Here is a 25,499-nt window from a genome sequence, read left to right as displayed (position 1 = left end):
CCTGACAGACGTCATGTCCCTAGCGCTCTCCTCCCCAGCAGAGACGTGTGCAGGTGGTGGGGCCTGCCCCTGCGTGTCTGGGCTCCCGCCGGCAGCCCCAGCTCCAGGGAAGCAGCCCCTGAGCCAAGCCCTGTAGGAGGCGCGGGGCGCCCCCGCCTGGAAGCCTAGTGCACAGCAGGCGGGAAGCGAGCCTCCTCGGGAGAAGAGGAGGCAGCCCAGCTGCGTGTGTCTGCACTCACTCCTTGGGCGGAGCCCAGTGAGCCTCCAGGACGGCAGAGCTCCAGCTCTGCTCAGAGGCCCGATCTGGCAGAGTTGCTGGCGTGAGGCTGCTCTGCCCTGGGCGAGCCTTGCCCAGATTGCCTCACTGCTAGGCTTTCTGCCCGGGAAGGAGCAGGCTGCGCGAGACAGGCAGACGCTCCTGGCGCCTTCCTGGCCTCAGCTCCACTCCTGCCTTGCCTTTGCACCTAGTCCCCAGGCGTCCTTGCGGAGGGCTTAGGGGCCGGTGGGTTGCACGCTGCCAAGCCCTCCAGCCGTGAGAGCTCTGTCATAGGGAAGGGAATGGCAAGTGCAGGGCTCCTCCAGCGCTCGCTTGGCCGCCCAGACTCAGCACAGCACGGAGAGCCCCAGGCTCCCAGGGCCCCTGGCTGAGGTCTGCAGCCCCACACAGCCGGAGGCTGACTCCGCGAGCGCCCAGAAGGTGCCTGACAGACGTCATTTCCCTAGTGCTCTCCCCACCAGCAGAGACGTGGGCAGGTGGTTGGGGCCTGCCCCTGCGTGTCTGGGCTGCCGCCCACAGCCTCCGCTCAGGGGAAGCAGCCCCTGTGCCAAGACCTGCAGGAGGCGCGGGGCGTCCCTGCCTGGAAGCCAAGTGCACAGTCCGCTTGGAAGCGAGCCTCCTTGGGAAGAGTCGAGGGAGCCAAGCCGCGTGCAGCTGCAATCCCTGCTTGGGCCGAGCCGAGCGTGCCTCCAGTACGGCAGAGCTCCAGCTCTGCTCAGAGGCCGGATCTAGTCAAGTGCCTTGCGCGAGGCTGCTCTGCCCTGGGCGAGACTTGCCCAGGCTTGCCTCGCTGCTAGGCTTGCTGCCCAGGAAGGAGCAGGCTGTGCGATGCTGGGAGAGGCCACTGGCGCCTTCCTGGCCTCAGCTGCACTCCTGCCTTGCCTTTGCATCTAGGCCCCGGGCGTCCGTGGGGAAGGCTTAGGAGCTGGTGGCTTGCACACTGCCAAGCCCTCCGGCAGTGAGGCCTCTCTTTGAGGGGAGGGGAGGGCAAGTGCAGGGCTCCTCCAGCGGGTGCTTGGCCGCCCAGACTCAGCGCCGCACGGAGCGCACAAGGCTCCCAGGTCCCCTGGCTGTGGTCTGCAGACCCACACACCCGGAGGCTGACTCCGTGGGCGCCCAGAAGGTGCCTGACAGACGTCATGTCCCTAGCGCTCTCCTCCCCAGCAGAGACGTGTGCAGGTGGTGGGGCCTGCCCCTGCGTGTCTGGGCTCCCGCCGGCAGCCCCAGCTCCAGGGAAGCAGCCCCTGAGCCAAGACCTGTAGGAGGCGCGGCGCGCCCCCGCCTGGAAGCCTAGTGCACAGCACGCGGGAAGCGAGCCTCCTCGGGAGAAGAGGAGACAGCCCAGCTGCGTGCGTCTGCACTCACTCCTTGGGCGGAGCCCAGTGAGCCTCCAGGACGGCAGAGCTCCAGCTCTGCTCAGAGGCCAGATCTAGTCAAGTGCCTTGTGCGAGGCTGCTCTGCCCTGGGCGAGACTTGCCCAGGCTTGCCTCGCTGCTAGGCTTGCTGCCCAGGAAGGAGCAGGCTGTGCGATGCTGGGAGAGGCCACTGGCGCCTTCCTGGCCTCAGCTCCACTCCTGCCTTGCCTTTGCATCTAGGCCCCGGGCGTCCTTGGGGAATGCTTAGGAGCAGGTGGCTTGCACACTGCCAAGCCCTCCAGCAGTGAGGCCTCTCGTAGAGGGGAGGGGAGGGCAAGTGCAGGGCTCCACCAGCGATTGCTTGGCCGCCCAGACTCAGCGCCGCACGGAGAGCACCAGGCTTCCCAGGGCCCCTGGCTGTGGTCTGCAGCCCCACACAGCCGGAGGCTGACTCCGTGAGCGCCCAGAAGGTGCCTGACAGACGTCATTTCCCTAGTGCTCTCCCCACCAGCAGAGACGTGGGCAGGTGGTTGGGGCCTGCCCCTGCGTGTCTGGGCTGCCGCCCACAGCCTCCGCTCAGGGGAAGCAGCCCCTGTGCCAAGACCTGCAGGAGGCGCGGGGCGTCCCTGCCTGGAAGCCAAGTGCACAGTCCGCTTGGAAGCGAGCCTCCTTGGGAAGAGTCGAGGGAGCCAAGCCGCGTGCAGCTGCAATCCCTGCTTGGGCCGAGCCGAGTGTGCCTCCAGTACGGCAGAGCTCCAGCTCTGCTCAGAGGCCGGATCTAGTCAAGTGCCTTTCGCGAGGCTGCTCTGCCCTGGGCGAGACTTGCCCAGGCTTGCCTCGCTGCTAGGCTTGCTGCCCAGGAAGGAGCAGGCTGTGCGATGCTGGGAGAGGCCACTGGCGCCTTCCTGGCCTCAGCTCCACTCCTGCCTTGCCTTTGCATCTAGGCCCCGGGCGTCCATGGGGAAGGCTTAGGAGCCGGTGGCTTGCACACTGCCAAGCCCTCCGGCAGTGAGGCCTCTCTTCGAGGGGAGGGGAGGTCAAGTGCAGGGCTCCTCCAGCGGGTGCTTGGCCGCCCAGACTCAGCGCAGCACGGAGAGCACAAGGCTCCCAGGTCCCCTGGCTGTGGTCTGCAGCCCCCCACACCCGGAGGCTGACTCCGTGGGCGCCCAGAAGGTGCCTGACAGACGTCATGTCCCTAGCGCTCTCCTCCCCAGCAGAGACGTGTGCAGGTGGTGGGGCCTGCCCCTGCGTGTCTGGGCTCCCGCCGGCAGCCCCAGCTCCAGGGAAGCAGCCCCTGAGCCAAGCCCTGTAGGAGGCGCGGGGCGCCCCCGCCTGGAAGCCTAGTGCACAGCAGGCGGGAAGCGAGCCTCCTCGGGAGAAGAGGAGGCAGCCCAGCTGCGTGTGTCTGCACTCACTCCTTGGGCGGAGCCCAGTGAGCCTCCAGGACGGCAGAGCTCCAGCTCTGCTCAGAGGCCCGATCTGGCAGAGTTGCTGGCGTGAGGCTGCTCTGCCCTGGGCGAGCCTTGCCCAGATTGCCTCACTGCTAGGCTTTCTGCCCGGGAAGGAGCAGGCTGCGCGAGACAGGCAGACGCTCCTGGCGCCTTCCTGGCCTCAGCTCCACTCCTGCCTTGCCTTTGCACCTAGTCCCCAGGCGTCCTTGCGGAGGGCTTAGGGGCCGGTGGGTTGCACGCTGCCAAGCCCTCCAGCCGTGAGAGCTCTGTCATAGGGAAGGGAATGGCAAGTGCAGGGCTCCTCCAGCGCTCGCTTGGCCGCCCAGACTCAGCACAGCACGGAGAGCCCCAGGCTCCCAGGGCCCCTGGCTGTGGTCTGCAGCCCCACACAGCCGGAGGCTGACTCCGCGAGCGCCCAGAAGGTGCCTGACAGACGTCATTTCCCTAGTGCTCTCCCCACCAGCAGAGACGTGGGCAGGTGGTTGGGGCCTGCCCCTGCGTGTCTGGGCTGCCGCCCACAGCCTCCGCTCAGGGGAAGCAGCCCCTGTGCCAAGACCTGCAGGAGGCGCGGGGCGTCCCTGCCTGGAAGCCAAGTGCACAGTCCGCTTGGAAGCGAGCCTCCTTGGGAAGAGTCGAGGGAGCCAAGCCGCGTGCAGCTGCAATCCCTGCTTGGGCCGAGCCGAGCGTGCCTCCAGTACGGCAGAGCTCCAGCTCTGCTCAGAGGCCGGATCTAGTCAAGTGCCTTGCGCGAGGCTGCTCTGCCCTGGGCGAGACTTGCCCAGGCTTGCCTCGCTGCTAGGCTTGCTGCCCAGGAAGGAGCAGGCTGTGCGATGCTGGGAGAGGCCACTGGCGCCTTCCTGGCCTCAGCTGCACTCCTGCCTTGCCTTTGCATCTAGGCCCCGGGCGTCCGTGGGGAAGGCTTAGGAGCTGGTGGCTTGCACACTGCCAAGCCCTCCGGCAGTGAGGCCTCTCTTCGAGGGGAGGGGAGGGCAAGTGCAGGGCTCCTCCAGCGGGTGCTTGGCCGCCCAGACTCAGCGCCGCACGGAGCGCACAAGGCTCCCAGGTCCCGTGGCTGTGGTCTGCAGCCCCACACAGCCGGAGGCTGACTCCGTGGGCGCCCAGAAGGTGCCTGACAGACGTCATGTCCCTAGCGCTCTCCTCCCCAGCAGAGACGTGTGCAGGTGGTGGGGCCTGCCCCTGCGTGTCTGGGCTCCCGCCGGCAGCCCCAGCTCCAGGGAAGCAGCCCCTGAGCCAAGACCTGTAGGAGGCGCGGCGCGCCCCCGCCTGGAAGCCTAGTGCACAGCACGCGGGAAGCGAGCCTCCTCAGGAGAAGAGGAGACAGCCCAGCTGCGTGCGTCTGCACTCACTCCTTGGGCGGAGCCCAGTGAGCCTCCAGGACGGCAGAGCTCCAGCTCTGCTCAGAGGCCGGATCTAGTCAAGTGCCTTGTGCGAGGCTGCTCTGCCCTGGGCGAGACTTGCCCAGGCTTGCCTCGCTGCTAGGCTTGCTGCCCAGGAAGGAGCAGGCTGTGCGATGCTGGGAGAGGCCACTGGCGCCTTCCTGGCCTCAGCTCCACTCCTGCCTTGCCTTTGCATCTAGGCCCCGGGCGTCCTTGGGGAATGCTTAGGAGCAGGTGGCTTGCACACTGCCAAGCCCTCCAGCAGTGAGGCCTCTCGTAGAGGGGAGGGGAGGGCAAGTGCAGGGCTCCACCAGCGATTGCTTGGCCGCCCAGACTCAGCGCCGCACGGAGAGCACAAGGTTCCCAGGTCCCCTGGCTGTGGTCTGCAGCCCCACAGTCCTGGAGGCTTACTCCGTGGGCGCCCAGAAGGTGCCTGACAGACGTCATGTCCCTCGCGCTCTGCTCCCCAGCAGAGACGTGTGCAGGTGGTGGGGCCTGCCCCTGCGTGTCTGGGCTCCCGCCGGCAGCCCCAGCTCCAGGGAAGCAGCCCCTGAGGCAAGACCTGTAGGAGGCGCGGGGCGCCCCCGCCTGGAAGCCTAGTGCACAGCATGCGGGAAGCGAGCCTCCTCCGGAGAAGAGGGGGCAGCCCAGCTGCATGCGTCTGCAATCACTCCATGGGCCGAGCCGAGTGTGCCTCCAGGACGGCAGAGCTCCAGCTCTGCTCAGAGGCCGGATCTAGTCAAGTGCCTTGCGCGAGGCTGCTCTGCCCTGGGCGAGACTTGCCCAGGCTTGCCTCGCTGCTAGGCTTGCTGCCCAGGAAGGAGCAGGCTGTGCGATGCTGGGAGAGGCCACTGGCGCCTTCCTGGCCTCAGCTCCACTCCTGCCTTGCCTTTGCATCTAGGCCCCGGGCGTCCGTGGGGAAGGCTTAGGAGCCGGTGGCTTGCACACTGCCAAGCCCTCCGGCAGTGAGGCCTCTCTTCGAGGGGAGGGGAGGTCAAGTGCAGGGCTCCTCCAGCGGGTGCTTGGCCGCCCAGACTCAGCGCAGCACGGAGAGCACAAGGCTCCCAGGTCCCCTGGCTGGGGTCTGCAGCCCCACACACCCGGAGGCTGACTCCGTGGGCGCCCAGAAGGTGCCTGACAGACGTCATGTCCCTAGCGCTCTCCTCCCCAGCAGAGACGTGTGCAGGTGGTGGGGCCTGCCCCTGCGTGTCTGGGCTCCCGCCGGCAGCCCCAGCTCCAGGGAAGCAGCCCCTGAGCCAAGCCCTGTAGGAGGCGCGGGGCGCCCCCGCCTGGAAGCCTAGTGCACAGCAGGCGGGAAGCGAGCCTCCTTGGGAGAAGAGGAGGCAGCCCAGCTGCGTGTGTCTGCACTCACTCCTTGGGCGGAGCCCAGTGAGCCTCCAGGACGGCAGAGCTCCAGCTCTGCTCAGAGGCCCGATCTGGCAGAGTTGCTGGCGTGAGGCTGCTCTGCCCTGGGCGAGCCTTGCCCAGATTGCCTCACTGCTAGGCTTTCTGCCCGGGAAGGAGCAGGCTGCGCGAGACAGGCAGACGCTCCTGGCGCCTTCCTGGCCTCAGCTCCACTCCTGCCTTGCCTTTGCACCTAGTCCCCAGGCGTCCTTGCGGAGGGCTTAGGGGCCGGTGGGTTGCACGCTGCCAAGCCCTCCAGCCGTGAGAGCTCTGTCATAGGGAAGGGAATGGCAAGTGCAGGGCTCCTCCAGCGCTCGCTTGGCCGCCCAGACTCAGCACAGCACGGAGAGCCCCAGGCTCCCAGGGCCCCTGGCTGTGGTCTGCAGCCCCACACAGCCGGAGGCTGACTCCGCGAGCGCCCAGAAGGTGCCTGACAGACGTCATTTCCCTAGTGCTCTCCCCACCAGCAGAGACGTGGGCAGGTGGTTGGGGCCTGCCCCTGCGTGTCTGGGCTGCCGCCCACAGCCTCCGCTCAGGGGAAGCAGCCCCTGTGCCAAGACCTGCAGGAGGCGCGGGGCGTCCCTGCCTGGAAGCCAAGTGCACAGTCCGCTTGGAAGCGAGCCTCCTTGGGAAGAGTCGAGGGAGCCAAGCCGCGTGCAGCTGCAATCCCTGCTTGGGCCGAGCCGAGCGTGCCTCCAGTACGGCAGAGCTCCAGCTCTGCTCAGAGGCCGGATCTAGTCAAGTGCCTTGCGCGAGGCTGCTCTGCCCTGGGCGAGACTTGCCCAGGCTTGCCTCGCTGCTAGGCTTGCTGCCCAGGAAGGAGCAGGCTGTGCGATGCTGGGAGAGGCCACTGGCGCCTTCCTGGCCTCAGCTGCACTCCTGCCTTGCCTTTGCATCTAGGCCCCGGGCGTCCGTGGGGAAGGCTTAGGAGCTGGTGGCTTGCACACTGCCAAGCCCTCCGGCAGTGAGGCCTCTCTTCGAGGGGAGGGGAGGGCAAGTGCAGGGCTCCTCCAGCGGGTGCTTGGCCGCCCAGACTCAGCGCCGCACGGAGCGCACAAGGCTCCCAGGTCCCCTGGCTGTGGTCTGCAGCCCCACACAGCCGGAGGCTGACTCCGTGGGCGCCCAGAAGGTGCCTGACAGACGTCATGTCCCTAGCGCTCTCCTCCCCAGCAGAGACGTGTGCAGGTGGTGGGGCCTGCCCCTGCGTGTCTGGGCTCCCGCCGGCAGCCCCAGCTCCAGGGAAGCAGCCCCTGAGCCAAGACCTGTAGGAGGCGCGGCGCGCCCCCGCCTGGAAGCCTAGTGCACAGCACGCGGGAAGCGAGCCTCCTCGGGAGAAGAGGAGACAGCCCAGCTGCGTGCGTCTGCACTCACTCCTTGGGCGGAGCCCAGTGAGCCTCCAGGACGGCAGAGCTCCAGCTCTGCTCAGAGGCCGGATCTAGTCAAGTGCCTTGTGCGAGGCTGCTCTGCCCTGGGCGAGACTTGCCCAGGCTTGCCTCGCTGCTAGGCTTGCTGCCCAGGAAGGAGCAGGCTGTGCGATGCTGGGAGAGGCCACTGGCGCCTTCCTGGCCTCAGCTGCACTCCTGCCTTGCCTTTGCATCTAGGCCCCGGGCGTCCTTGGGGAATGCTTAGGAGCAGGTGGCTTGCACACTGCCAAGCCCTCCAGCAGTGAGGCCTCTCGTAGAGGGGAGGGGAGGGCAAGTGCAGGGCTCCACCAGCGATTGCTTGGCCGCCCAGACTCAGCGCCGCACGGAGAGCACAAGGCTCCCAGGTCCCCTGGCTGTGGTCTGCAGCCCCACAGTCCTGGAGGCTTACTCCGTGGGCGCCCAGAAGGTGCCTGACAGACGTCATGTCCCTCGCGCTCTGCTCCCCAGCAGAGACGTGTGCAGGTGGTGGGGCCTGCCCCTGCGTGTCTGGGCTCCCGCCGGCAGCCCCAGCTCCAGGGAAGCAGCCCCTGAGCCAAGACCTGTAGGAGGCGCGGGGCGCCCCCGCCTGGAAGCCTAGTGCACAGCATGCGGGAAGCGAGCCTCCTCCGGAGAAGAGGGGGCAGCCCAGCTGCATGCGTCTGCAATCACTCCATGGGCGGAGCCCAGTGAGCCTCCAGGACGGCAGAGCTCCAGCTCTGCTCAGAGGCCCGATCTGGCAGAGTTGCTGGCGTGAGGCTGCTCTGCCCTGGGCGAGCCTTGCCCAGATTGCCTCACTGCTAGGCTTTCTGCCCGGGAAGGAGCAGGCTGCGCCAGACAGGCAGACGCTCCTGGTGCCTTCCTGGCCTCAGCTCCACTCCTGCCTTGCCTTTGAACCTAGTCCACAGGCGTCCTTGTGGAGGGCTTAGGGGCCGGTGGGTTGCACGCTGCCAAGCCCTCCAGCCGTGAGAGCTCTGTCATAGGGAAGGGAATGGCAAGTGCAGGGCTCCTCCAGCGCTCGCTTGGCCGCCCAGACTCAGCACAGCACGGAGAGCCCCAGGCTCCCAGGGCCCCTGGCTGTGGTCTGCAGCCCCACACAGCCGGAGGCTGACTCCGCGAGCGCCCAGAAGGTGCCTGACAGACGTCATTTCCCTAGTGCTCTCCCCACCAGCAGAGACGTGGGCAGGTGGTTGGGGCCTGCCCCTGCGTGTCTGGGCTGCCGCCCACAGCCTCCGCTCAGGGGAAGCAGCCCCTGTGCCAAGACCTGCAGGAGGCGCGGGGCGTCCCTGCCTGGAAGCCAAGTGCACAGTCCGCTTGGAAGCGAGCCTCCTTGGGAAGAGTCGAGGGAGCCAAGCCCCGTGCAGCTGCAATCCCTGCTTGGGCCGAGCCGAGCGTGCCTCCAGTACGGCAGAGCTCCAGCTCTGCTCAGAGGCCGGATCTAGTCAAGTGCCTTGCGCGAGGCTGCTCTGCCCTGGGCGAGACTTGCCCAGGCTTGCCTCGCTGCTAGGCTTGCTGCCCAGGAAGGAGCAGGCTGTGCGATGCTGAGAGAGGCCACTGGCGCCTTCCTGGCCTCAGCTCCACTCCTGCCTTGCCTTTGCACCTAGTCCCCAGGCGTCCTTGCGGAGGGCTTAGGGGCCGGTGGCTTGCACACTGCTAAGCCCTCCAGCAGTGAGGCCTCTGGTAGAGGGGAGGGGAGGGCAAGTGCAGGGCTCCTCCAACGGTTGCTTGGCCGCCCAGACTCAGCACCGCACGGAGAGCACAAGGCTTCCCAGGGCCCCTGGCTGTGGTCTGCAGCCCCACACAGCCGGAGGCTGACTCCGTGAGCGCCCAGAAGGTGCCTGACAGACGTCATTTCCCTAGTGCTCTCCCCACCAGCAGAGACGTGGGCAGGTGGTTGGGGCCTGCCCCTGCGTGTCTGGGCTGCCGCCCACAGCCTCCGCTCAGGGGAAGCAGCCCCTGTGCCAAGACCTGCAGGAGGCGCGGGGCGTCCCTGCCTGGAAGCCAAGTGCACAGTCCGCTTGGAAGCGAGCCTCCTTGGGAAGAGTCGAGGGAGCCAAGCCGCGTGCAGCTGCAATCCCTGCTTGGGCCGAGCCGAGTGTGCCTCCAGTACGGCAGAGCTCCAGCTCTGCTCAGAGGCCGGATCTAGTCAAGTGCCTTGCGCGAGGCTGCTCTGCCCTGGGCGAGACTTGCCCAGGCTTGCCTCGCTGCTAGGCTTGCTGCCCAGGAAGGAGCAGGCTGTGCGATGCTGGGAGAGGCCACTGGCGCCTTCCTGGCCTCAGCTCCACTCCTGCCTTGCCTTTGCATCTAGGCCCCGGGCGTCCGTGGGGAAGGCTTAGGAGCCGGTGGCTTGCACACTGCCAAGCCCTCCGGCAGTGAGGCCTCTCTTCGAGGGGAGGGGAGGTCAAGTGCAGGGCTCCTCCAGCGGGTGCTTGGCCGCCCAGACTCAGCGCAGCACGGAGAGCACAAGGCTCCCAGGTCCCCTGGCTGTGGTCTGCAGCCCCACACACCCGGAGGCTGACTCCGTGGGCGCCCAGAAGGTGCCTGACAGACGTCATGTCCCTAGCGCTCTCCTCCCCAGCAGAGACGTGTGCAGGTGGTGGGGCCTGCCCCTGCGTGTCTGGGCTCCCGCCGGCAGCCCCAGCTCCAGGGAAGCAGCCCCTGAGCCAAGCCCTGTAGGAGGCGCGGGGCGCCCCCGCCTGGAAGCCTAGTGCACAGCAGGCGGGAAGCGAGCCTCCTGGGGAGAAGAGGAGGCAGCCCAGCTGCGTGCATCTGCACTCACTCCTTGGGCGGAGCCCAGTGAGCCTCCAGGACGGCAGAGCTCCAGCTCTGCTCAGAGGCCCGATCTGGCAGAGTTGCTGGCGTGAGGCTGCTCTGCCCTGGGCGAGCCTTGCCCAGATTGCCTCACTGCTAGGCTTTCTGCCCGGGAAGGAGCAGGCTGCGCGAGACAGGCAGACGCTCCTGGCGCCTTCCTGGCCTCAGCTCCACTCCTGCCTTGTCTTTGCACCTAGTCCCCAGGCGTCCTTGCGGAGGGCTTAGGGGCCGGTGGCCTGCACACTGCTAAGCCCTCCAGCAGTGAGGCCTCTCGTAGAGGGGAGGGGAGGGCAAGTGCAGGGCTCCTCCAGCGGTTGCTTGGCCGCCCAGACTCAGCACCGCACGGAGAGCACAAGGCTTCCCAGGGCCCCTGGCTGTGGTCTGCAGCCCCACACAGCCGGAGGCTGACTCCGTGAGCGCCCAGAAGGTGCCTGACAGACGTCATTTCCCTAGTGCTCTCCCCACCAGCAGAGACGTGGGCAGGTGGTTGGGGCCTGCCCCTGCGTGTCTGGGCTGCCGCCCACAGCCTCCGCTCAGGGGAAGCAGCCCTTGTGCCAAGACCTGCAGGAGGCGCGGGGCGTCCCTGCCTGGAAGCCAAGTGCACAGTCCGCTTGGAAGCGAGCCTCCTTGGGAAGAGTCGAGGGAGCCAAGCCGCGTGCAGCTGCAATCCCTGCTTGGGCCGAGCCGAGTGTGCCTCCAGTACGGCAGAGCTCCAGCTCTGCTCAGAGGCCGGATCTAGTCAAGTGCCTTGCGCGAGGCTGCTCTGCCCTGGGCGAGACTTGCCCAGGCTTGCCTCGCTGCTAGGCTTGCTGCCCAGGAAGGAGCAGGCTGTGCGATGCTGGGAGAGGCCACTGGCGCCTTCCTGGCCTCAGCTCCACTCCTGCCTTGCCTTTGCATCTAGGCCCCGGGCGTCCGTGGGGAAGGCTTAGGAGCCGGTGGCTTGCACACTGCCAAGCCCTCCGGCAGTGAGGCCTCTCTTCGAGGGGAGGGGAGGTCAAGTGCAGGGCTACTCCAGCGGGTGCTTGGCCGCCCAGACTCAGCGCAGCACGGAGAGCACAAGGCTCCCAGGTCCCCTGGCTGTGGTCTGCAGCCCCACACACCCGGAGGCTGACTCCGTGGGCGCCCAGAAGGTGCCTGACAGACGTCATGTCCCTAGCGCTCTCCTCCCCAGCAGAGACGTGTGCAGGTGGTGGGGCCTGCCCCTGCGTGTCTGGGCTCCCGCCGGCAGCCCCAGCTCCAGGGAAGCAGCCCCTGAGCCAAGCCCTGTAGGAGGCGCGGGGCGCCCCCGCCTGGAAGCCTAGTGCACAGCAGGCGGGAAGCGAGCCTCCTCGGGAGAAGAGGAGGCAGCCCAGCTGCGTGTGTCTGCACTCACTCCTTGGGCGGAGCCCAGTGAGCCTCCAGGACGGCAGAGCTCCAGCTCTGCTCAGAGGCCCGATCTGGCAGAGTTGCTGGCGTGAGGCTGCTCTGCCCTGGGCGAGCCTTGCCCAGATTGCCTCACTGCTAGGCTTTCTGCCCGAGAAGGAGCAGGCTGCGCCAGACAGGCAGACGCTCCTGGCGCCTTCCTGGCCTCAGCTCCACTCCTGCCTTGCCTTTGCACCTAGTCCCCAGGCGTCCTTGCGGAGGGCTTAGGGGCCGGTGGGTTGCACGCTGCCAAGCCCTCCAGCCGTGAGAGCTCTGTCATAGGGAAGGGAATGGCAAGTGCAGGGCTCCTCCAGCGGTCGCTTGGCCGCCCAGACTCAGCACAGCACGGAGAGCCCCAGGCTCCCAGGGCCCCTGGCTGTGGTCTGCAGCCCCACACAGCCGGAGGCTGACTCCGCGAGCGCCCAGAAGGTGCCTGACAGACGTCATTTCCCTAGTGCTCTCCCCACCAGCAGAGACGTGGGCAGGTGGATGGGGCCTGCCCCTGCGTGTCTGGGCTGCCGCCCACAGCCTCCGCTCAGGGGAAGCAGGCCCTGTGCCAAGACCTGCAGGAGGCGCGGGGCGTCCCTGCCTGGAAGCCAAGTGCACAGTCCGCTTGGAAGCGAGCCTCCTTGGGAAGAGTCGAGGGAGCCAAGCCCCGTGCAGCTGCAATCCCTGCTTGGGCCGAGCCGAGCGTGCCTCCAGTACGGCAGAGCTCCAGCTCTGCTCAGAGGCCGGATCTAGTCAAGTGCCTTGCGCGAGGCTGCTCTGCCCTGGGCGAGACTTGCCCAGGCTTGCCTCGCTGCTAGGCTTGCTGCCCAGGAAGGAGCAGGCTGTGCGATGCTGGGAGAGGCCACTGGCGCCTTCCTGGCCTCAGCTGCACTCCTGCCTTGCCTTTGCATCTAGGCCCCGGGCGTCCGTGGGGAAGGCTTAGGAGCCGGTGGCTTGCACACTGCCAAGCCCTCCGGCAGTGAGGCCTCTCTTCGAGGGGAGGGGAGGGCAAGTGCAGGGCTCCTCCAGCGGGTGCTTGGCCGCCCAGACTCAGCACCGCACGGAGCGCACAAGGCTCCCAGGTCCCCTGGCTGTGGTCTGCAGACCCACACACCCGGAGGCTGACTCCGTGGGCGCCCAGAAGGTGCCTGACAGACGTCATGTCCCTAGCGCTCTCCTCCCCAGCAGAGACGTGTGCAGGTGGTGGGGCCTGCCCCTGCGTGTCTGGGCTCCCGCCGGCAGCCCCAGCTCCAGGGAAGCAGCCCCTGAGCCAAGCCCTGTAGGAGGCGCGGGGCGCCCCCGCCTGGAAGCCTAGTGCACAGCAGGCGGGAAGCGAGCCTCCTCGGGAGAAGAGGAGGCAGCCCAGCTGCGTGCATCTGCACTCACTCCTTGGGCGGAGCCCAGTGAGCCTCCAGGACGGCAGAGCTCCAGCTCTGCTCAGAGGCCCGATCTGGCAGAGTTGCTGGCGTGAGGCTGCTCTGCCCTGGGCGAGCCTTGCCCAGATTGCCTCACTGCTAGGCTTTCTGCCCGGGAAGGAGCAGGCTGCGCGAGACAGGCAGACGCTCCTGGCGCCTTCCTGGCCTCAGCTCCACTCCTGCCTTGTCTTTGCACCTAGTCCCCAGGCGTCCTTGAGGAGGGCTTAGGGGCCGGTGGGTTGCACGCTGCCAAGCCCTCCAGCCGTGAGAGCTCTGTCATAGGGAAGGGAATGGCAAGTGCAGGGCTCCTCCAGCGGTCGCTTGGCCGCCCAGACTCAGCACAGCACGGAGAGCCCCAGGCTTCCCAGGGCCCCTGGCTGTGGTCTGCAGCCCCACACACCCGGAGGCTGACTCCATGAGGGCCCAGAAGGTGCCTGACAGACGTCATTTCCCTAGTGCTCTCCCAACCAGCAGAGACGTGTGCAGGTGGTTGGGGCCTGCCCCTGCGTGTCTGGGCTGCCGCCCACAGCCTCCGCTCAGGGGAAGCAGCCCCTGTGCCAAGACCTGCAGGAGGCGCGGGGCGTCCCTGCCTGGAAGCCAAGTGCACAGTCCGCTTGGAAGCGAGCCTCCTTGGGAAGAGTCGAGGGAGCCAAGCCGCGTGCAGCTGCAATCCCTGCTTGGGCCGAGCCGAGTGTGCCTCCAGTACGGCAGAGCTCCAGCTCTGCTCAGAGGCCGGATCTAGTCAAGTTTCTTGCGCGAGGCTGCTCTGCCCCGGGCGAGACTTGCCCTGGCTTGCCTCGCTGCTAGGCTTGCTGCCCAGGAAGGAGGAGGCTGTGCGATGCTGGGAGAGGCCACTGGCGCCTTCCTGGCCTCAGCTCCACTCCTGCCTTGCCTTTGCATCTAGGCCCCGGGCGTCCTTGGGGAAGGCTTAGGAGCCGGAGGCTTGCACACTGCCAAGCCCTCCGGCAGTGAGGCCTCTCTTCGAGGGGAGGGGAGGGCAAGTGCAGGGCTCCTCCAGCGGGTGCTTGGCCGCCCAGACTCAGCGCCGCACGGAGAGCACAAGGCTCCCAGGTCCCCTGGCTGTGGTCTGCAGCCCCACACACCCGGAGGCTGACTCCGTGGGCGCCCAGAAGGTGCCTTACAGACGTCATGTCCCTAGCGCTCTCCTCCCCAGCAGAGACGTGTGCAGGTGGTGGGGCCTGCCCCTGCGTGTCTGGGCTCCCGCCGGCAGCCCCAGCTCCAGGGAAGCAGGCCCTGTGCCAAGCCCTGTAGGAGGCGCGGGGCGCCCCCGCCTGGAAGCCTAGTGCACAGCACGCGGGAAGCGAGCCTCCTCGGGAGAAGAGGAGACAGCCCAGCTGCGTGCCTCTGCACTCACTCCTTGGGCGGAGCCCAGTGAGTCTCCAGGACGGCAGAGCTCCAGCTCTGCTCAGAGGCCGGATCTAGTCAAGTGCCTTGGGCGAGGCTGCTCTGCCCTGGGCGAGACTTGCCCAGGCTTGCCTCGCTGCTAGGCTTGCTGCCCAGGAAGGAGCAGGCTGTGCGATGCTGGGAGAGGCCACTGGCGCCTTCCTGGCCTCAGCTCCACTCCTGCCTTGCCTTTGCATCTAGGCCCCGGGCGTCCTTGGGGAATGCTTAGGAGCAGGTGGCTTGCACACTGCCAAGCCCTCCAGCAGTGAGGCCTCTCGTAGAGGGGAGGGGAGGGCAAGTGCAGGGCTCCACCAGCGATTGCTTGGCCGCCCAGACTCAGCGCCGCACGGAGAGCACAAGGTTCCCAGGTCCCCTGGCTGTGGTCTGCAGCCCCACAGTCCTGGAGGCTAACTCCGTTGGCGCCCAGAAGGTGCCTGACAGACGTCATGTCCCTAGCGCTCTGCTCCCCAGCAGAGACGTGTGCAGGTGGTGGGGCCTGCCCCTGCGTGTCTGGGCTCCCGCCGGCAGCCCCAGCTCCAGGGAAGCAGCCCCTGAGCCAAGCCCTGTAGGAGGCGCGGGGCGCCCCCGCCTGGAAGCCTAGTGCACAGCAGGCGGGAAGCGAGCCTCCTCGGGAGAAGAGGAGGCAGCCCAGCTGCGTGTGTCTGCACTCACTCCTTGGGCGGAGCCCAGTGAGCCTCTAGGACGGCAGAGCTCCAGCTCTGCTCAGAGGCCCGGTCTGGCAGAGTTGCTGGCGTGAGGCTGCTCTGCCCTGGGCGAGCCTTGCCCAGACTTGCCTCGCTGCTGGGCTTCCTGCCCGGGAAGGAGCAGGCTGCGCCAGACAGGCAGACGCTCCTGGCGCCTTCCTGGCCTCAGCTCCACTCCTGCCTTGCCTTTGCACCTAGTCCCCAGGCGTCCTTGCGGAGGGCTTAGGGGCCGGTGGCTTGCACACTGCTAAGCCCTCCAGCAGTGAGGCCTCTCGTAGAGGGGAGGGGAGGGCAAGTGCAGGGCTCCTCCAGCGGTTGCTTGGCCGCCCAGACTCAGCACCGCACGGAGAGCACAAGGCTTCCCAGGGCCCCTGGCTGTGGTCTGCAGCCCCACACAGCCGGAGGCTGACTCCGTGAGCGCCCAGAAGGTGCCTGACAGACGTCATTTCCCTAGTGCTCTCCCCACCAGCAGAGACGTGGGCAGGTGGTTGGGGCCTGCCCCTGCGTGTCTGGGCTGCCGCCCACAGCCTCCGCTCAGGGGAAGCAGCCCCTGTGCCAAGACCTGCAGGAGGCGCGGGGCGTCCCTGCCTGGAAGCCAAGTGCACAGTCCGCTTGGAAGCGAGCCTCCTTGGGAAGAGTCGAGGGAGCCAAGCCGCGTGCAGCTGCAATCCCTGCTTGGGCCAAGCCGAGTGTGCCTCCAGTACGGCAGAGCTCCAGCTCTGCTCAGAGGCCGGATCTAGTCAAGTGCCTTGCGCGAGGCTGCTCTGCCCTGGGCGAGACTTGCCCAGGCTTGCCTCGCTGCTAGGCTTGCTGCCCAGGAAGGAGCAGGCTGTGCGATGCTGGGAGAGGCCACTGGCGCCTTCCTGGCCTCAGCTCCACTCCTGCCTTGCCTTTGCATCTAGGCCCCGGGCGTCCGTGGGGAAGGCTTAGGAGCCGGTGGCTTGCACACTGCCAAGCCCTCCGGCAGTGAGGCCTCTCTTCGAGGGGAGGGGAGGTCAAGTGCAGGGCTCCTCCAGCGGGTGCTTGGCCGCCCAGACTCAGCGCCGCACGGAGAGCACAAGGCTCGCAGGTCCCCTGGCTGTGGTCTGCAGACCCACACACCCGGAGGCTGACTCCGTGGGCGCCCAGAAGGTGCCTGACAGACGTCATGTCCCTAGCGCTCTCCTCCCCAGCAGAGACGTGTGCAGGTGGTGGGGCCTGCCCCTGCGTGTCTGGGCTCCCGCCGGCAGCCCCAGCTCCAGGGAAGCAGCCCCTGAGCCAAGACCTGTAGGAGGCGCGGCGCGCCCCCGCCTGGAAGCCTAGTGCACAGCACGCGGGAAGCGAGCCTCCTCGGGAGAAGAGGAGACAGCCCAGCTGCGTGCGTCTGCACTCACTCCTTGGGCGGAGCCCAGTGAGCCTCCAGGACGGCAGAGCTCCAGCTCTGCTCAGAGGCCGGATCTAGTCAAGTGCCTTGTGCGAGGCTGCTCTGCCCTGGGCGAGACTTGCCCAGGCTTGCCTCGCTGCTAGGCTTGCTGCCCAGGAAGGAGCAGGCTGTGCGATGCTGGGAGAGGCCACTGGCGCCTTCCTGGCCTCAGCTCCACTCCTGCCTTGCCTTTGCATCTAGGCCCCGGGCGTCCTTGGGGAATGCTTAGGAGCAGGTGGCTTGCACACTGCCAAGCCCTCCGGCAGTGAGGCCTCTCTTCGAGGGGAGGGGAGGTCAAGTGCAGGGCTCCTCCAGCGGGTGCTTGGCCGCCCAGACTCAGCGCAGCACGGAGAGCACAAGGCTCCCAGGTCCCCTGGCTGTGGTCTGCAGCCCCACACACCCGGAGGCTGACTCCGTGGGCGCCCAGAAGGTGCCTGACAGACGTCATGTCCCTAGCGCTCTCCTCCCCAGCAGAGACGTGTGCAGGTGGTGGGGCCTGCCCCTGCGTGTCTGGGCTCCCGCCGGCAGCCCCAGCTCCAGGGAAGCAGCCCCTGAGCCAAGCCCTGTAGGAGGCGCGGGGCGCCCCCGCCTGGAAGCCTAGTGCACAGCAGGCGGGAAGCGAGCCTCCTCGGGAGAAGAGGAGGCAGCCCAGCTGCGTGTGTCTGCACTCACTCCTTGGGCGGAGCCCAGTGAGCCTCCAGGACGGCAGAGCTCCAGCTCTGCTCAGAGGCCCGATCTGGCAGAGTTGCTGGCGTGAGGCTGCTCTGCCCTGGGCGAGCCTTGCCCAGATTGCCTCACTGCTAGGCTTTCTGCCCGGGAAGGAGCAGGCTGCGCCAGACAGGCAGACGCTCCTGGCGCCTTCCTGGCCTCAGCTCCACTCCTGCCTTGCCTTTGCACCTAGTCCCCAGGCGTCCTTGCGGAGGGCTTAGGGGCCGGTGGGTTGCACGCTGCCAAGCCCTCCAGCCGTGAGAGCTCTGTCATAGGGAAGGGAATGGCAAGTGCAGGGCTCCTCCAGCGCTCGCTTGGCCGCCCAGACTCAGCACAGCACGGAGAGCCCCAGGCTCCCAGGGCCCCTGGCTGTGGTCTGCAGCCCCACTCAGCCGGAGGCTGACTCCGCGAGCGCCCAGAAGGTGCCTGACAGACGTCATTTCCCTAGTGCTCTCCCCACCAGCAGAGACGTGGGCAGGTGGTTGGGGCCTGCCCCTGCGTGTCTGGGCTGCCGCCCACAGCCTCCGCTCAGGGGAAGCAGCCCCTGTGCCAAGACCTGCAGGAGGCGCGGGGCGTCCCTGCCTGGAAGCCAAGTGCACAGTCCGCTTGGAAGCGAGCCTCCTTGGGAAGAGTCGAGGGAGCCAAGCCGCGTGCAGCTGCAATCCCTGCTTGGGCCGAGCCGAGCGTGCCTCCAGTACGGCAGAGCTCCAGCTCTGCTCAGAGGCCGGATCTAGTCAAGTGCCTTGCGCGAGGCTGCTCTGCCCTGGGCGAGACTTGCCCAGGCTTGCCTCGCTGCTAGGCTTGCTGCCCAGGAAGGAGCAGGCTGTGCGATGCTGGGAGAGGCCACTGGCGCCTTCCTGGCCTCAGCTGCACTCCTGCCTTGCCTTTGCATCTAGGCCCCGGGCGTCCGTGGGGAAGGCTTAGGAGCTGGTGGCTTGCACACTGCCAAGCCCTCCGGCAGTGAGGCCTCTCTTCGAGGGGAGGGGAGGGCAAGTGCAGGGCTCCTCCAGCGGGTGCTTGGCCGCCCAGACTCAGCGCCGCACGGAGCGCACAAGGCTCCCAGGTCCCCTGGCTGTGGTCTGCAGACCCACACACCCGGAGGCTGACTCCGTGGGCGCCCAGAAGGTGCCTGACAGACGTCATGTCCCTAGCGCTCTCCTCCCCAGCAGAGACGTGTGCAGGTGGTGGGGCCTGCCCCTGCGTGTCTGGGCTCCCGCCGGCAGCCCCAGCTCCAGGGAAGCAGCCCCTGAGCCAAGACCTGTAGGAGGCGCGGCGCGCCCCCGCCTGGAAGCCTAGTGCACAGCACGCGGGAAGCGAGCCTCCTCGGGAGAAGAGGAGACAGCCCAGCTGCGTGCGTCTGCACTCACTCCTTGGGCGGAGCCCAGTGAGCCTCCAGGACGGCAGAGCTCCAGCTCTGCTCAGAGGCCGGATCTAGTCAAGTGCCTTGTGCGAGGCTGCTCTGCCCTGGGCGAGACTTGCCCAGGCTTGCCTCGCTGCTAGGCTTGCTGCCCAGGAAGGAGCAGGCTGTGCGATGCTGGGAGAGGCCACTGGCGCCTTCCTGGCCTCAGCTCCACTCCTGCCTTGCCTTTGCATCTAGGCCCCGGGCGTCCTTGGGGAATGCTTAGGAGCAGGTGGCTTGCACACTGCCAAGCCCTCCAGCAGTGAGGCCTCTCGTAGAGGGGAGGGGAGGGCAAGTGCAGGGCTCCACCAGCGATTGCTTGGCCGCCCAGACTCAGCGCCGCACGGAGAGCACAAGGTTCCCAGGTCCCCTGGCTGTGGTCTGCAGCCCCACAGTCCTGGAGGCTTACTCCGTGGGCGCCCAGAAGGTGCCTGACAGACGTCATGTCCCTCGCGCTCTGCTCCCCAGCAGAGACGTGTGCAGGTGGTGGGGCCTGCCCCTGCGTGTCTGGGCTCCCGCCGGCAGCCCCAGCTCCAGGGAAGCAGCCCCTGAGCCAAGACCTGTAGGAGGCGCGGGGCGCCCCCGCCTGGAAGCCTAGTGCACAGCATGCGGGAAGCGAGCCTCCTCCGGAGAAGAGGGGGCAGCCCAGCTGCATGCGTCTGCAATCACTCCATGGGCGGAGCCCAGTGAGCCTCCAGGACGGCAGAGCTCCAGCTCTGCTCAGAGGCCCGATCTGGCAGAGTTGCTGGCATGAGGCTGCTCTGCCCTGGGCGAGCCTTGCCCAGATTGCCTCACTGCTAGGCTTTCTGCCCGGGAAGGAGCAGGCTGCGCCAGACAGGCAGACGCTCCTGGTGCCTTCCTGGCCTCAGCTCCACTCCTGCCTTGCCTTTGCACCTAGTCCACAGGCGTCCTTGCGGAGGGCTTAGGGGCCGGTGGGTTGCACGCTGCCAAGCCCTCCAGCCGTGAGAGCTCTGTCATAGGGAAGGGAATGGCAAGTGCAGGGCTCCTCCAGCGCTCGCTTGGCCGCCCAGACTCAGCACAGCACGGAGAGCCCCAGGCTCCCAGGGCCCCTGGCTGTGGTCTGCAGCCCCACACAGCCGGAGGCTGACTCCGCGAGCGCCCAGAAGGTGCCTGACAGACGTCATTTCCCTAGTGCTCTCCCCACCAGCAGAGACGTGGGCAGGTGGTTGGGGCCTGCCCCTGCGTGTCTGGGCTGCCGCCCACAGCCTCCGCTCAGGGGAAGCAGCCCCTGTGCCAAGACCTGCAGGAGGCGCGGGGCGTCCCTGCCTGGAAGCCAAGTGCACAGTCCGCTTGGAAGCGAGCCTCCTTGGGAAGAGTCGAGGGAGCCAAGCCCCGTGCAGCTGCAATCCCTGCCTGGGCCGAGCCGAGCGTGCCTCCAGTACGGCAGAGCTCCAGCTCTGCTCAGAGGCTGGATCTAGTCAAGTGCCTTGCGCGAGGCTGCTCTGCCCTGGGCGAGACTTGCCCAGGCTTGCCTCGCTGCTAGGCTTGCTGCCCAGGAAGGAGCAGGCTGTGCGATGCTGGGAGAGGCCACTGGCGCCTTCCTGGCCTCAGCTGCACTCCTGCCTTGCCTTTGCATCTAGGCCCCGGGCGTCCGTGGGGAAGGCTTAGGAGCCGGTGGCTTGCACACTGCCATGCCCTCCGGCAGTGAGGCCTCTCGTAGAGGGGAGGGGAGGGCAAGTGCAGGGCTCCTCCAGCGGGTGCTTGGCCGCCCAGACTCAGCGCCGCACGGAGCGCACAAGGCTCCCAGGTCCCTGGCTGTGGTCTGCAGCCCCACACACCCGGAGGCTGACTCCGTGGGCGCCCAGAAGGTGCCTGACAGACGTCATGTCCCTAGCGCTCTCCTCCCCAGCAGAGACGTGTGCAGGTGGTGGGGCCTGCCCCTGCGTGTCTGGGCTCCCGCCGGCAGCCCCAGCTCCAGGGAAGCAGCCCCTGAGCCAAGCCCTGTAGGAGGCGCGGGGCGCCCCCGCCTGGAAGCCTAGTGCACAGCAGGCGGGAAGCGAGCCTCCTCGGGAGAAGAGGAGGCAGCCCAGCTGCGTGTGTCTGCACTCACTCCTTGGGCGGAGCCCAGTGAGCCTCCAGGACGGCAGAGCTCCAGCTCTGCTCAGAGGCCCGATCTGGCAGAGTTGCTGGCGTGAGGCTGCTCTGCCCTGGGCGAGCCTTGCCCAGATTGCCTCACTGCTAGGCTTTCTGCCCGGGAAGGAGCAGGCTGCGCCAGACAGGCAGACGCTCCTGGCGCCTTCCTGGCCTCAGCTCCACTCCTGCCTTGCCTTTGCACCTAGTCCCCAGGCGTCCTTGCGGAGGGCTTAGGGGCCGGTGGGTTGCACGCTGCCAAGCCCTCCAGCCGTGAGAGCTCTGTCATAGGGAAGGGAATGGCAAGTGCAGGGCTCCTCCAGCGCTCGCTTGGCCGCCCAGACTCAGCACAGCACGGAGAGCCCCAGGCTCCCAGGGCCCCTGGCTGTGGTCTGCAGCCCCACACAGCCGGAGGCTGACTCCGCGAGCGCCCAGAAGGTGCCTGACAGACGTCATTTCCCTAGTGCTCTCCCCACCAGCAGAGACGTGGGCAGGTGGTTGGGGCCTGCCCCTGCGTGTCTGGGCTGCCGCCCACAGCCTCCGCTCAGGGGAAGCAGCCCCTGTGCCAAGACCTGCAGGAGGCGCGGGGCGTCCCTGCCTGGAAGCCAAGTGCACAGTCCGCTTGGAAGCGAGCCTCCTTGGGAAGAGTCGAGGGAGCCAAGCCGCGTGCAGCTGCAATCCCTGCTTGGGCCGAGCCGAGCGTGCCTCCAGTACGGCAGAGCTCCAGCTCTGCTCAGAGGCCGGATCTAGTCAAGTGCCTTGCGCGAGGCTGCTCTGCCCTGGGCGAGACTTGCCCAGGCATGCCTCGCTGCTAGGCTTGCTGCCCAGGAAGGAGCAGGCTGTGCGATGCTGGGAGAGGCCACTGGCGCCTTCCTGGCCTCAGCTCCACTCCTGCCTTGCCTTTGCATCTAGGCCCCGGGCGTCCTTGGGGAATGCTTAGGAGCAGGTGGCTTGCACACTGCCAAGCCCTCCAGCAGTGAGGCCTCTCGTAGAGGGGAGGGGAGGGCAAGTGCAGGGCTCCACCAGCGATTGCTTGGCCGCCCAGACTCAGCGCCGCACGGAGAGCACAAGGTTCCCAGGTCCCCTGGCTGTGGTCTGCAGCCCCACAGTCCTGGAGGCTTACTCCGTGGGCGCCCAGAAGGTGCCTGACAGACGTCATGTCCCTCGCGCTCTGCTCCCCAGCAGAGACGTGTGCAGGTGGTGGGGCCTGCCCCTGCGTGTCTGGGCTCCCGCCGGCAGCCCCAGCTCCAGGGAAGCAGCCCCTGAGCCAAGACCTGTAGGAGGCGCGGGGCGCCCCCGCCTGGAAGCCTAGTGCACAGCATGCGGGAAGCAAGCCTCCTCCGGAGAAGAGGGGGCAGCCCAGCTGCATGCGTCTGCAATCACTCCATGGGCGGAGCCCAGTGAGCCTCCAGGACGGCAGAGCTCCAGCTCTGCTCAGAGGCCCGATCTGGCAGAGTTGCTGGCGTGAGGCTGCTCTGCCCTGGGCGAGCCTTGCCCAGATTGCCTCACTGCTAGGCTTTCTGCCCGGGAAGGAGCAGGCTGCGCCAGACAGGCAGACGCTCCTGGTGCCTTCCTGGCCTCAGCTCCACTCCTGCCTTGCCTTTGTACCTAGTCCACAGGCGTCCTTGCGGAGGGCTTAGGGCCCGGTGGGTTGCACGCTGCCAAGCCCTCCAGCCGTGAGAGCTCTGTCATAGGGAAGGGAATGGCAAGTGCAGGGCTCCTCCAGCGCTCGCTTGGCCGCCCAGACTCAGCACAGCACGGAGAGCCCCAGGCTCCCAGGGCCCCTGGCTGTGGTCTGCAGCCCCACACAGCCGGAGGCTGACTCCGTGAGCGCCCAGAAGGTGCCTGACAGACGTCATTTCCCTAGTGCTCTCCCCACCAGCAGAGACGTGGGCAGGTGGTTGGGGCCTGCCCCTGCGTGTCTGGGCTGCCGCCCACAGCCTCCGCTCAGGGGAAGCAGCCCCTGTGCCAAGACCTGCAGGAGGCGCGGGGCGTCCCTGCCTGGAAGCCAAGTGCACAGTCCGCTTGGAAGCGAGCCTCCTTGGGAAGAGTCGAGGGAGCCAAGCCGCGTGCAGCTGCAATCCCTGCCTGGGCCGAGCCGAGCGTGCCTCCAGTACGGCAGAGCTCCAGCTCTGCTCAGAGGCTGGATCTAGTCAAGTGCCTTGCGCGAGGCTGCTCTGCCCTGGGCGAGACTTGCCCAGGCTTGCCTCGCTGCTAGGCTTGCTGCCCAGGAAGGAGCAGGCTGTGCGATGCTGGGAGAGGCCACTGGCGCCTTCCTGGCCTCAGCTGCACTCCTGCCTTGCCTTTGCATCTAGGCCCCGGGCGTCCGTGGGGAAGGCTTAGGAGCCGGTGGCTTGCACACTGGCAAGCCCTCCGGCAGTGAGGCCTCTCTTCGAGGGGAGGGGAGGGCAAGTGCAGGGCTCCTCCAGCGGGTGCTTGGCCGCCCAGACTCAGCGCCGCACGGAGCGCACAAGGCTCCCAGGTCCCCTGGCTGTGGTCTGCAGACCCACACACCCGGAGGCTGACTCCGTGGGCGCCCAGAAGGTGCCTGACAGACGTCATGTCCCTAGCGCTCTCCTCCCCAGCAGAGACGTGTGCAGGTGGTGGGGCCTGCCCCTGCGTGTCTGGGCTCCCGCCGGCAGCCCCAGCTCCAGGGAAGCAGCCCCTGAGCCAAGCCCTGTAGGAGGCGCGGGGCGCCCCCGCCTGGAAGCCTAGTGCACAGCAGGCGGGAAGCGAGCCTCCTCGGGAGAAGAGGAGGCAGCCCAGCTGCGTGTGTCTGCACTCACTCCTTGGGCGGAGCCCAGTGAGCCTCTAGGACGGCAGAGCTCCAGCTCTGCTCAGAGGCCCGGTCTGGCAGAGTTGCTGGCGTGAGGCTGCTCTGCCCTGGGCGAGCCTTGCCCAGACTTGCCTCGCTGCTGGGCTTCCTGCCCGGGAAGGAGCAGGCTGCGCCAGACAGGCAGACGCTCCTGGCGCCTTCCTGGCCTCAGCTCCACTCCTGCCTTGCCTTTGCACCTAGTCCCCAGGCGTCCTTGCGGAGGGCTTAGGGGCCGGTGGCTTGCACACTGCTAAGCCCTCCAGCAGTGAGGCCTCTCGTAGAGGGGAGGGGAGGGCAAGTGCAGGGCTCCTCCAGCGGTTGCTTGGCCGCCCAGACTCAGCACCGCACGGAGAGCACAAGGCTTCCCAGGGCCCCTGGCTGTGGTCTGCAGCCCCACACAGCCGGAGGCTGACTCCGTGAGCGCCCAGAAGGTGCCTGACAGACGTCATTTCCCTAGTGCTCTCCCCACCAGCAGAGACGTGGGCAGGTGGTTGGGGCCTGCCCCTGCGTGTCTGGGCTGCCGCCCACAGCCTCCGCTCAGGGGAAGCAGCCCCTGTGCCAAGACCTGCAGGAGGCGCGGGGCGTCCCTGACTGGAAGCCAAGTGCACAGTCCGCTTGGAAGCGAGCCTCCTTGGGAAGAGTCGAGGGAGCCAAGCCGCGTGCAGCTGCAATCCCTGCTTGGGCCGAGCCGAGTGTGCCTCCAGTACGGCAGAGCTCCAGCTCTGCTCAGAGGCCGGATCTAGTCAAGTGCCTTGCGCGAGGCTGCTCTGCCCTGGGCGAGACTTGCCCAGGCTTGCCTCGCTGCTAGGCTTGCTGCCCAGGAAGGAGCAGGCTGTGCGATGCTGGGAGAGGCCACTGGCGCCTTCCTGGCCTCAGCTCCACTCCTGCCTTGCCTTTGCATCTAGGCCCCGGGCGTCCGTGGGGAAGGCTTAGGAGCCGGTGGCTTGCACACTGCCAAGCCCTCCGGCAGTGAGGCCTCTCTTCGAGGGGAGGGGAGGTCAAGTGCAGGGCTCCTCCAGCGGGTGCTTGGCCGCCCAGACTCAGCGCAGCACGGAGAGCACAAGGCTCCCAGGTCCCCTGGCTGTGGTCTGCAGCCCCACACACCCGGAGGCTGACTCCGTGGGCGCCCAGAAGGTGCCTGACAGACGTCATGTCCCTAGCGCTCTCCTCCCCAGCAGAGACGTGTGCAGGTGGTGGGGCCTGCCCCTGCGTGTCTGGGCTCCCGCCGGCAGCCCCAGCTCCAGGGAAGCAGCCCCTGAGCCAAGCCCTGTATGAGGCGCGGCGCGCCCCCGCCTGGAAGCCTAGTGCACAGCACGCGGGAAGCGAGCCTCCTCGGGAGAAGAGGAGACAGCCCAGCTGCGTTCGTCTGCACTCACTCCTTGGGCGGAGCCCAGTGAGCCTCCAGGACGGCAGAGCTCCAGCTCTGCTCAGAGGCCGGATCTAGTCAAGTGCCTTGTGCGAGGCTGCTCTGCCCTGGGCGAGACTTGCCCAGGCTTGCCTCGCTGCTAGGCTTGCTGCCCAGGAAGGAGCAGGCTGTGCGATGCTGGGAGAGGCCACTGGCGCCTTCCTGGCCTCAGCTCCACTCCTGCCTTGCCTTTGCATCTAGGCCCCGGGCGTCCTTGGGGAATGCTTAGGAGCAGGTGGCTTGCACACTGCCAAGCCCTCCAGCAGTGAGGCCTCTCGTAGAGGGGAGGGGAGGGCAAGTGCAGGGCTCCACCAGCGATTGCTTGGCCGCCCAGACTCAGCGCCGCACGGAGAGCACAAGGTTCCCAGGTCCCCTGGCTGTGGTCTGCAGCCCCACAGTCCTGGAGGCTTACTCCGTGGGCGCCCAGAAGGTGCCTGACAGACGTCATGTCCCTCGCGCTCTGCTCCCCAGCAGAGACGTGTGCAGGTGGTGGGGCCTGCCCCTGCGTGTCTGGGCTCCCGCCGGCAGCCCCAGCTCCAGGGAGCAGCCCCTGAGCCAAGACCTGTAGGAGGCGCGGGGCGCCCCCGCCTGGAAGCCTAGTGCACAGCATGCGGGAAGCGAGCCTCCTCCGGAGAAGAGGGGGCAGCCCAGCTGCATGCGTCTGCAATCACT

Source organism: Budorcas taxicolor, chromosome X (assembly GCF_023091745.1).
Source record: "Budorcas taxicolor isolate Tak-1 chromosome X, Takin1.1, whole genome shotgun sequence".
Taxonomy (NCBI): Eukaryota; Metazoa; Chordata; class Mammalia; order Artiodactyla; family Bovidae; genus Budorcas; species Budorcas taxicolor.
The sequence above is the reverse complement of the archived record's forward strand: the minus strand, read 5'-3'. Positions refer to the sequence as shown.